At 32.0% G+C, this 11,648-nt stretch overlaps 1 long non-coding RNA gene across 1 annotated transcript in view; it reads left to right on the top strand.

Annotated features, from left to right (window-relative positions):
- Window positions 1–9,344: 9,344 nt before the first annotated feature.
- Window positions 9,345–11,648, top strand: part of LOC111376841 — an 8,202-nt gene continuing 5,898 nt past the window's right edge. Inside the window, exon 1 of the long non-coding RNA XR_002699566.1 lies at window positions 9,345–9,613. This is a non-coding gene — a long non-coding RNA (uncharacterized LOC111376841). The remainder of the gene's footprint in view (window positions 9,614–11,648) is intronic.

The raw sequence follows: 11,648 nt of genomic DNA, 5'->3' as shown, positions 1-11,648 counted from the left end.
TGAATGCAAGACAAGTTTATATTAATTAATATTGTAAATAGTTATTCACCTTAATTTGTGAGTTAAGTATAATATAATAAGTGGAAACTCATTTCTTATACAACTAATTTATATATATTCTTAAACTCGGTCCAACTTGACTTTTCTATTCAAAATTGCCGCATCTCTGCTAAACCTCAAAATCATTTACACAAACTATGTTTGATACGCTTATTCGAATATGACAAAATAAGATTACGAAAAAAATGCACTGATAAATTTTGAAAATAATTAGACAATAGATTTTTTAAGAAGTTGCTTCCTTCGTGATTATGCCTTGAACATTCTTAAATGGGATATTTTCTCACAACATTTTGATTTTAAACATGGTTTCAAATATGCTTAAGGCTTCTACTTTTGTTAAAGTTACATAAATTTTGTAATATCCGCATGTTTTTTAGATTTTAATGATTGTTTTCATAAATAGTATGATCGTGTAATTAATAAGTTAATAAATAAACACAGTCAGTAGTTATTTATAACCCTTTAACACGATCATTCTATTTGTAATTTTAGGTAATAAAATTGTAAAACTTCCACGTGACAAAAGCAATCAAAAAAGAAATTGGTTATATAGTTATTGGCTGTATTAGAATCAAGAAAGTGTTAATGAATCAACTCCACAAGTCATTCCATGTTTGTCACGTTCTACTCAACTTCTCCGCATACTTTTCGACTCTTTACATGATGTATACACTTTAAAAAATTATTGTCTTCTAGTCAATAATTTGATGCCCATTCTTGATAATCTAATATGATAATTTTCTTTTTTTAGTTAGTTTGATTATGCCACATTGCCAACCTTAGGAAGTTTTGCGGTTGGAGAGTATAAAGTACATGACCAACCCCACCCCACCCCACCCCTATCTTATATATACATATTGTCCAAACTATTTTATGAGCATAAGAATATCAGAAAATGAGTAACAAAATATACTCCCATGGAAATATACCCTTTTCTTGGGAGAACAAGCCTGGGGTAAGCAAGGTGAAGCAACAAGATGACAATTCCCAGATGGATCCCCAACCCCATGCACCACCACCAACCCCGCTGCCGCCGCCACCAATGCAGCTGCCGGAAAATTCGAGGGCTTCTATTCGTCATGACATGAAAGTTCCACTTCCACCTTGTGCTTTTCAATCAGTACCGGTGAGAAGTTCTTCACGGAGAGGGCTTAAGAAGATTGACGATCCATTTCTTATGGCCTATAAAGAGTGCACAAAGAGCAGTAAAAATGATAAAATTCTGACGCGCTCCAGTAGGGAGAATCAAGGGTTTGGTTTGAAGAAGAATATGTCTATTTTTTCGTGTAAGTCTTGCAGTGTGATAGAGAATAATATAGTCCAGCCTTCAAAGCTTTTGGTTTCAAGATCCATTAGAGAGAAAGAGAGAAATACAGAGAGAGCAAAAGGCTCCAATCTTGATTCATGAAGTTTTGAGGCCTGAAATTTTCAAATATATTTAGAGAGAGAGAGAAAGATGATTGATGATAACATCATATACTAGCTCCATTGGTTCTTCAATTATATTTATTTTATTTTGATCTACACAGATAGTGAATTGCTTTCTTCTATTTTGGATGAATGATAAAATATCAATCAAATATGATGAATACTAGACACGGATATGACGAAGTCAAATAACTTTATTTTTATTATTACGTCATTTTCTTATTAGTAGGTGTCTTTTCTATTAATTAAGAATTTAAAATGTGTTTCTTTTATTACTTAAGAACTTAGGGACCATAGAGTAATTTTAATTAAAAACAGAATTCGGGTAGACAGCTTCTATAAGGACACAGTCAAACAATATTTTCTTTTGGGTTGTCCGTAATGAACTTGATGGCTTTGAAGATTTTTCCAACCTTCTGTTGAATTATGCTCGACATTTTTTGTGCATTGAAGCCCAATGATGCAGCTCAATTCAAGTGGCCCTTTTAAATGGAATGTGACCCGGTTTTGGCTCCTTGTGCATATCTCGCGTTACTTAAAAACATGCATTTGATAAATGGTTGAGATTGTGCCACTTGTTGTTGGCTAGACCATTGGATGCAAGTGACCTTTTATATACCCTGACTTCTCCTTTTCTGAGGCATAATTCAATAGACTTCTAGGTTTCAATGAGTCTTGTTCTCTGTTCATCCTCTTTCTGAAAACTTTTGGTTTTCATCTGTAATCCTTTGGTTCTAGGTATTCTTGATGAGATCTAGTATAGATTACAATGTTTTTGTGATGATTCTACTCACTAGTTGAGTATTTGGTATAGGTTACCTTGGTGTAATTTGTGTGAGTAAGAATTCGTGTGTTTTTAGAGTCTGAGGGCTAGATCTTTTAGATCTCTTGTACTGTAATTCTTAAACACTTGATATTGTTGTTGGTTGAAGTAGATTGAAGCGATAACCACTTAAGGTGGATGCTCAACATGATATTAGCCCTTTATGGGTAAACATTCTGGCCAAAGGGTAAAAAGGTGTTCTTTTATTTTCTGCTACTGTTTTGATTACTTTTGGGACTAAAAGTACCTACAGTGGTATTAGAGCGCTTCGATCTGTTCATATAATCTCCGATCTTACCTTTTATGGTGTTCTTGATGGTTAGAACTCTCGATCTTCACAGATCCATATTCTAAAGGAGTTCGTGATCACTGCTTTGGTAAAAAGTAAAATAGTCTCGGTATTCACTATTTTAATTTTACAACCCTAAAATTAATTTTTTCGATTCTTCTGATATTTTTTCTATTTTCTTGGTTGAAGCCCATCTGGATTTACCTTTGTCTAGGGTTTCATACGAGAATTCTAAAATCTGAGAGGACTGGGTTCAATGGCTTTTTCAAGATTAGTTGTGGAACCTATTTGCTGAAAGTAAATGTTTTGTGGTTATTTGGTTACTTGATTTATCTGCTCTCTGTTATATATTTAGTACATCTGTGTCAGAATCAATTGCATTCTGGCACTTTTTGTGTACACCCGTGCATATAAATTTGTTTTTCTCTCACACTGGATACTTCAACTTTGTGTTGGCCTAAAGATTAACAAAGTTTTTAAAAGCATGGCAAGCACTAAGATTGATATTGAAATCTAGAACGATAAAGGAGACTTTAGTCTCTAGAGTCAAAAATTGAAGGCTCTTTTAATGCAACAAAGATGTGTGAAAGTTATAGATGAATCATGGGGATCCTGAAATTACTGAAAATAGGAGACTAATCAAGATAAAATTGCTTGGAGTACAATTTTCTTGCATTTATCTGATAGTGTAATTAGAGAGATAGGAAAAACAAAAACTGTAGTTGAAATTTGGACAAAGCTTGACTCTCTTTTCAAACCAAAACCCTTCCCAACAAATGTTACCTATGGAAACAATTCTTTAGTTTTAAATTTGACCCTAATAATGATCTTGAAATGAATTGTGATAGATTTAATAAACTATCATAAGATATCACCAATAGTGGTGAAACTCTCTCTGATGATAAAAAAAATATATGGCTTTACTGTCATCTTTGCCTGACAAATACAAAGAAGTAATACATGCCCTTGAATATGGTGGAACATCGATAATTGTTGATGTCATCACTGCTTTCTTGAGGATTAAGGAACTAGAATTCAAAAGTGAATCTAAAACATTCATAACTTGAGTAGGATACAATGTAAAAGGAAATTCTTCTTTTAAGAAAATTAATTTCAATCAAATTGTGATTGGAAAACCAAAAGATTTTACTAGAACTTTTCAAAAGGGCAAATTAAAATTTTATAAGAATAATAGTAAGGCCAAAGGTAGAAAATGTTACTTTGTGGTAAATTGGGTCATTACATTAAAGACTGTATAAAAAGAATTGAGGAATTGAAAATCACTAATAAGGTTGAAGGTGGAGCTGCTATAGCTTATGAAGAAGCTGCAGCCTCAAATGGACAAGTCTATGTGACATGTCAATTTCCAGTCAGGGATGACTGGATTCTTGATTCTAGATGTACTTTACATATGTCACCCTATAAAGAATACTTTATTGAAGTTTATCAAACTAATGGGGGACATGTAATAATGGGAAATGATTTTTCTTGCAAAATTAAAGGAATTGTAAGATTGTATTAAAACTAGAAAATGGAAATGTACTGATTTTAAATAAAGCTAGATATATTCCAAATTTAAAGAGAAATTTAACCTCTCTAGGAACTCTTGATGATGAAGGTTTTAATACAATCATAACCAAAGGAATTCTGTCACTTCAAAAGAATTTTGCAAAAGTTATTCAGGTAGAAAAATCAAATGGCATATATGCTTATACATATAAAGAATCAAAAACATTACTGCAAATGTATCCATGTATGATAAATTTGAAATATGGCATAAAAGGTTGGAGCACATAAGTGAGAAGAGCCTACGTGTTCATAAGAAACAAGGTCTTTTAGGAAAAGATACGATAGAAATGATGTCTTTTTTTTTAACACTGCAGATATGGGAAGCAAAATAAACATCCTTTTGCTACTGGTATCCATAAATCTAAATCCACTCTTGATTACTTGCATGCAGATTTATGGGGACTAGCTACTGTGTCTATTTATTCTGGTTTTAAATACTATCTATTGATTGTTGATGATTTTTCAAGGAAAAATTGGGTCATACTTTTGAAAAATAAATCTGACACTTTTCAAAGCTTTATCACTTCAAAAATTCTTATTGAAAATCAAATAAATAAAAGCGTTAAAGCTCTTAGAACTAATAATGGTCTTGAATTTTTCAATGAAGAATTTGATAATTTTTGTAAGGAAAATGGGATCCTAAGACATAGGACTATTACCTACACACCTCAACAAAATGGGTAAGTAGAAAGAATGAATAGGGCCCTATTAGAAAGAGTGAGATGTATGTTAATAAGTTCAAGCCTTCCAAAACTGTTCTAGGAAAAAGCTATGAAAACTGCCTCTTTTCTAATAAATAAATGTCCTACAAAATCGCTGGATTATGATACACCTGACCATGTTTGGAATGATCACCCTATTGACTATTCCAAACTTAGGATTTTTGGACGTGCAGCATATATACACCAAAATGAAGGAAAATTAGAACCCAGATCTATGAAAGGTACATTTTTGGGATATGGAGAACATGTTAAAGGCTATAGAATTTAGCTAAAAGAAAAGGGAGGATATAAAGTAATAATTAGTAGGAATGTCATCTTTAATGAGATGGATTTTCCTCGCATTAGAGGAAAAGGTATTACAGTTACTGAAATTGATAAAAATAGACATTTTCTACAATCTAAAATAACTACTGGGGACATAAACCTTGAAAATGAAAACCAATTTGAGGTGGAGCATCCTCAAGAACAGGATACTGAACCTAAACAGCAAATAAATCCCTTAGAAGATTACCATCTTGCTAGGGATAGAGAAAGAAAAGAAATTAGACTACCTTTAAGATATAGTGGACCTTATTTCATCATTGCACTTAGTGTGCAACATTTTTTAGACAATGAGCTTGAAACTTATGAAGAGGCTATTGAAGGAAAAAATGTAAAGCATTGGCTTTTTAGCTATGGAAGATAAAATACTTTCATTAACTAAAAATAAGACCTGGATTTTGGTAACTAAACCTAAAGGAGAAAGATCATTGACTGCGAATGGGTCTATAATATAACGGAAGGTGATCAAAAGGATGGAAATGCTAGGTTCAAGGACATATTAGTTGCTAAAGGTTTTAACCAAAGAGAAGGAATTGACTATAATGAAATTTTTTCTCCTGTAGTCAAGTATACCTCTATAATAATCTTACTTGCTCTTGTTTCACATTTTAATTTTGAATTAGAACAAATAGATGTGAAAACTGCTTTTCTCTATGGGAATTTAGATGAAAAGATTTATATGAACCAACCGAAAGGCTTTGAACAGAAAGGCAAAGAAAACTGTGTTTGTCTTTCACAAAAATCTCTTTGTGGCTTGAAACAAGCCCCTAGTCAATGGTGCATCATGTTTGATACTTTTATTGAAGGCCTTGATTTTAATAGAAGTGAATATGATCCTTGCTTTTATTATAAAGGAAATGGAGGACCTAATTCTTATTATCTTTTGTTATATGTTGATGATATATTACTTGCTGGATGGAATACAACTCAGATAAATAACATTAAACAAAAGTTAAAACAAAAATTTGAAATGAAATATTTAGGTTCTGCTAAGAGGATTTTAGGAATGGAAATTAAGAAAAATAGAAATAATCATAATCTGCTCCTCACTCAACAATCATATATTTAAAAAATATTATGCAAATTTTCTGTGAATGAAGCCAAAGAAGTCACTTTACCTTTAGGCAGCCATTTTAAATTTTTTATAGAGCAGTGCCCTAAAACTGAAATAGAAAGAAATAGAATGGAGAAGGTGCCTTATGCAAATGTTGTTGGATCAATTATGTATATCATGTTTTGTATAAGACATGATCTTGCTTTTGTTATTAGTGTCTTAAGTGAGTAATCCAGGTGAATGTCTTTGGGAAGCGATGAAATGGTTGTTAAGGTATTTAAAGGGGACCTCACACTTAGGATTAATGTTTAGCAAAAGAAAAACAGGAATAAAACTCAAAGGTTATGTTGATTCAGACTTTGCTGGTAAATGTGACAATAGGAAATCAACATCTGCATATGCTTTTACTTTAAATGATACCTGCATAAGTTGGAAATCACAGCTGCAAAAATTGGTTGTCCTGTCATCAACATAGGCTGTACATTGCAACTACAGATGCTATAAAGGAAGGAATCTGGGTGAAAAATCTGTTAAATGAAATTGGTTGTTCTGATAATAATGCTACTATATCTTCTGACAATCAATCAGCTATACATCTTAGTAGAAATCCAGTTTTTTATGATAGAACTAAACATATAGATGCGAAATTTCATTTCATGAGGGATATCATGGAAAAGGAAATCATAAAGATTGAAAATATTTCTACTAAGTGTAATCCAGCTGATATGAGAACAAAATACTTCCTTTACATAAATTTAGGGATTGCTTAAATCTCCTAAATATTGTTACTGATTAAAGTTTTCTTTCGCAGGTATTAATAGCAAATGAAACCTAAAGAAAGAGTTATCCTCTAATCTACATGAAACCCATAAATGTCAAGCGAGGTGGAGATTATTAAATTATGCTCAACATTTTTTGTGTATTGAATCTCAATGATGCAGTCCAATTCAATTGGAAATGTGACCCGGTTTTGGCCCTTTGTGCACATCTCGCGTTACTTAAAAACACGCCTTTGATAAATGGTTGAGATTGTGCCACTTGTTGTTGGCTGAACCGTTGGATGCAAGTGACCTTTTATATACCCCGACTTCTCCTTTTCTAAGGCATAATTCAATAGACTTCTAGGGTTTCAATGAGTCTTGTTCTCTGTTCGTCCTCTTTCTGAAAACTCTTGATTTTCATTTGTAATCCTTTGGTTCTAGGTGTTTTTGGTGAGATTTAGTATAGATTACAGTATTCTTGTGATGATTCTATTCACCGATTGAGTATTTGGTATAGGTTATTTTGGTGTAATCTGTATAAGTAAGAATTCGCGTGTTTTCAAAGTCTGAAGGCTAGATCTTTTAGATCTCTTGTGCTGTAATTCTTAAACACTTGATATTTTTGTTGGTTCTAGTAGATTGGAGCGATAACCATTTAAGGTGGATGCTCAACGTGGTGATTAGCCCTTTGTGGGTGAACATCCGGGCCTAAGGGCAAAAAATCTTGGTGTTCTTTTATTTTTTGATGCTTTTTTTATTACTTTTGGGACTGAAAATATCTACACCATTTTTGATCTCTTTCCGACATAAAAAATTTCCATTCTACTACACTAAGAAAGGTCAATGGGGCTTTAGAAAATAAATGAAAAGCAATAAATGAGAAAGTAATACTTTCCATACAAAGAAAGTAAATGCATATGAACGGGAGAGAAAAGGAAAATTTTAAATGATGTTGACTTGCTTGTCTAATAGGGCTTCTACATCTAAATGAATCTCCAGACATTGTCAATTTTTTCTTTATAATATCAGCTTGATGAAGTCTCAGTTAGCTTCCATTGGAGAGGAATGCTTTTAAACATCGTGTACTTGTCCTATTATGGCGTAATTTTTTAATAGTTCCATGATTGCATTGAATATACTTTGTGTAAATATGTTATGATTTTCACTTACTAGAGATTTCTCTTGAAAAATGTGCTCAGATGCTTCTCTTCTCATACTTCATCTCTCTAATCCACTTGTAATTCTATATTTTCTCTAAGGATGTGTTTGATTGCAAGCTTGAGATTTGCATAAAAAGAAAATAAATTCTAGGTAATTCAATTGCTTAGAACTTATTTATATGAAAATTATTTATTAGACGTATTTGATTCATTTAGTTTTCTACTTAGAAAATATTATATTTGTTCATTTTTTATTGGTGCGTAGCTGAGAGAAAGTTGACAGATAAAAGAGAATGAATTCCTTGAAAAATAAAATCCTACTCCCCTAAAAAAAAGTATTTTCCTTTATTTTGAGGAAAATATGGTTACATGAACAAAAGTAGAAAAATATTTTCTATGGAAAAAATATCAATCTAACAACATAAATAGGAATTTAGGTGAAAAAACATATTTTTCATGAAAAATATTGACAATCAGATGCACCCTAAGATCTTCTAGGCACAATTTTTGTATAACTATTGGACTTTATACATCTAGATAGATCTTAATGAGAAGTTTACTTCGTTTGTGGTATATTTCAAATACGAAGGCTACAAGTCCATATATAGTGAATCCGATCTCTACATTGTTTCTAGTTCTTGTTAGGCGAATGTATTCCTGTTCATGCGAATATCATATTTTTGGCCCACCTACATTCGTGATGAAAGTGATAGCAAACTTCACTAAATTGATTTTCTATCTCGATAACCTTCCATAAGTAACCAGAATAACTAGAAAAGAGGTATAGCTTGATTTCCTCACGTGCTGTAAAGAGTCATTAGGGAAGAAAGTGTCTCACTTCAAACACTTTCTGGCACATTTCAAAGCCATAATAAAGTTTTCCTTTACTACCTTTTTGATCAGTTTCAAGAGGCTTCAACACTTGTTGAGTCTGGGCTGCCTCACTGTTATTGAGTATACTGGACTTGGGCTGGTGTATATATATTTTCGTGTCTAATTCAATTTACTTGATAAAATCATGTTTGCTGAAGATGCAACTTTGCCTCTATTAAAGGCTGAGATCTGGCCTGACATGTGGCCTTCTTCGGGTTGTTGGATTCGTGACTTTTGGGTTGGAATATATAGCCTCACACGTCTCTCATATTCTTGTATGGCTTCTATTTGTTATCTAGGGTTTCAGTCTCTCTATCTAAATGTTTTTTATTCTTCTTCTTCATTTTCAATCTGTGTAATCCTTTTGTAAGACTTTTCTTGGTTGTTGTTAGTGAGCAATCTGAGAGATTTAACGAGTTTGCTTGGTTGTAATTTTAGAAAGATGAGAGGAAACTTGAGTGAAGTAATTCTAGTAGATCTAGAGCTATATCCACTCGTAGATAATCAATGTGGCGATTAAGCGGAAAGCTAAACATTTGGGCTCTTAGAGGTAAGAACAATTATGTGTTCTTAAAATTTTGATTTTTGCGATTTACTTTCTTGAAACATATTTTGGGTTTAAAATGGGTTTTACAAACATTTTTGGGACCAACAAATGGTGTCAGAGCAATTTTCTTTAAAGGGTTGGGGTTTTTTTTTCCTAAAATTGCCTATTCCTTATAAATCTGGAAATTTTTTAAGGCTTTTGTTAGATGGTTTTTCGAAAAGGAATTTGTTTGATCTCTCTTCGATTCAACTTTTGGTTGGGTCACTTTAAGATTTTATGTCTTCTGGGTTAAATTTGAGAGATCTAGTATGATCTATTACTGTCCTTGAGGTTTAATTTGTTTTTCCTCTGAAATACCTTTAACTCGCTTCTGATCCTGAAAAATCTGGTATTTTACTATTGAGTTATGGGGATTTTGTTATTGATTTATTTATGAGTCGTGGTGATACTTGCAACTTGTTTTGAGTTCTAGTGAGTTAAGCTGAAAAACTCTGATTCTTGCTGATTTCTTGACTCACTATTGAGTTGTACTGAGTAATTGTGACTCGCTGAGATCTTTTGCACAATTTGAAATTCTTAAATTTGGGTATTCTTACATTGATCCATTTATTCTGAAATTTCGAGATTTTATACTTTAGCATATTCTTCCCACTCTCTTTGATTTTCTATTATTAAATTGTTTCCACTAATTTTGATCTAGTTATTAAGGTAAGTATTCTACCATTACTTTCTTTTCTTTTTCTTTTTTTTTTGTCCAAGATCTCTTTCTAGGATTTGGGAATTCGAGGAAGTAGTGGACTAAAAGATTACTAGCCCTTTCAAATTTACAACCATGTTTGAGAATCACTTATTTGTTTGATCATAAATCTATTGTCATAAAATTTGGTATATTGCATACTTGAATTATATAACATGTCTCGTAGTCTTGTGTTCATTGCATGATAAGTAGGCAAGATTCTATTTTCTTGCTTTATTCTAAAATTTGCATATCCTGTAATTTTATCACATTCCTTGAATCAGATATACTTTGTTCATTGTATAATTGTGTTATTGTGATCCTAACTGTCAATATGTCTAATGTACACAATTTTGAAGCTGGAATCTAGGATGGAATTGAAGACTTTAGTCTCCGACACTAGAAAATGAATGCTCTACTGTTGCAATAGAGATGTGCTACTGCCCTTGATTAGACATGAACTACTGAGATTAGTGCTTATAGGAAACAAGAATTAGATGAGGTTGTTTGGAGTTTTATTTTTCTACACTTATCTGATAGTGTGATAAGAAAAGTTGGTGAAAGCGCTGCAGTTAAAACTCTTTGGGCTAAGTTAGGAACGCTTTACATTACTAAGAATATGCCTAATAAATCCTACTTTTGAGATAATTTTATAACTTTTGGTTTAGTTCTTCCTCTATCCTAAAAGAAAATATTGATAAGTTCACAAAACTAATTCATTATAATTGTGATGAAAAATTATCTGATGATCAACAATTGTGGCCTTGTTAAATTCCCTAAGTGATAAATAAAGGAAAATAAAAAATGGCTTGGAATATGGGAGAGAAGATCTTACTATTGAAATCATGACTTTAGTCTCGAGGAATAAAAAACTTGAACTAAAATTTGAGTTCAAAGATTCTAAAATTGGTGAAGGTTTACTTATCAAGGAAAAAACTGAACAAAATAAAAGAAATAATTTATGTAATTGTAACTCCTATACGAAAGGCGAACCCCAAAATCTTAGATTCAAAGACAAGAATAATAATCAAATGTAATCTAAGAACAAAGTCAAGAAATGCTATTATTGTAGAAAAATCAATCATTTCATAAAAGATTATTTCAAGAAAATATCAGATATGAAAGATAAAAATAATTTTGATGGTTCTGCAACTATTGCCTATAAGGATAAACCTGATATACAGGGAGTAGTCCTTGTTAGTTCAACTAAAAGAAATATAAAAGAATGGGTTCTTAAATTTGATGCACTTTCCACATGTACCCTATAAAAATGGTTTAATGAATTTGTTAGTCTTAATGGGG

This window comes from Olea europaea, unplaced genomic scaffold (genome assembly GCF_002742605.1).
Source record: "Olea europaea var. sylvestris unplaced genomic scaffold, O_europaea_v1 scaffold1565, whole genome shotgun sequence".
Lineage (NCBI taxonomy): Eukaryota > Viridiplantae > Streptophyta > Magnoliopsida > Lamiales > Oleaceae > Olea > Olea europaea.
The sequence above is the reverse complement of the archived record's forward strand: the minus strand, read 5'-3'. Positions and strand labels throughout refer to the sequence as shown.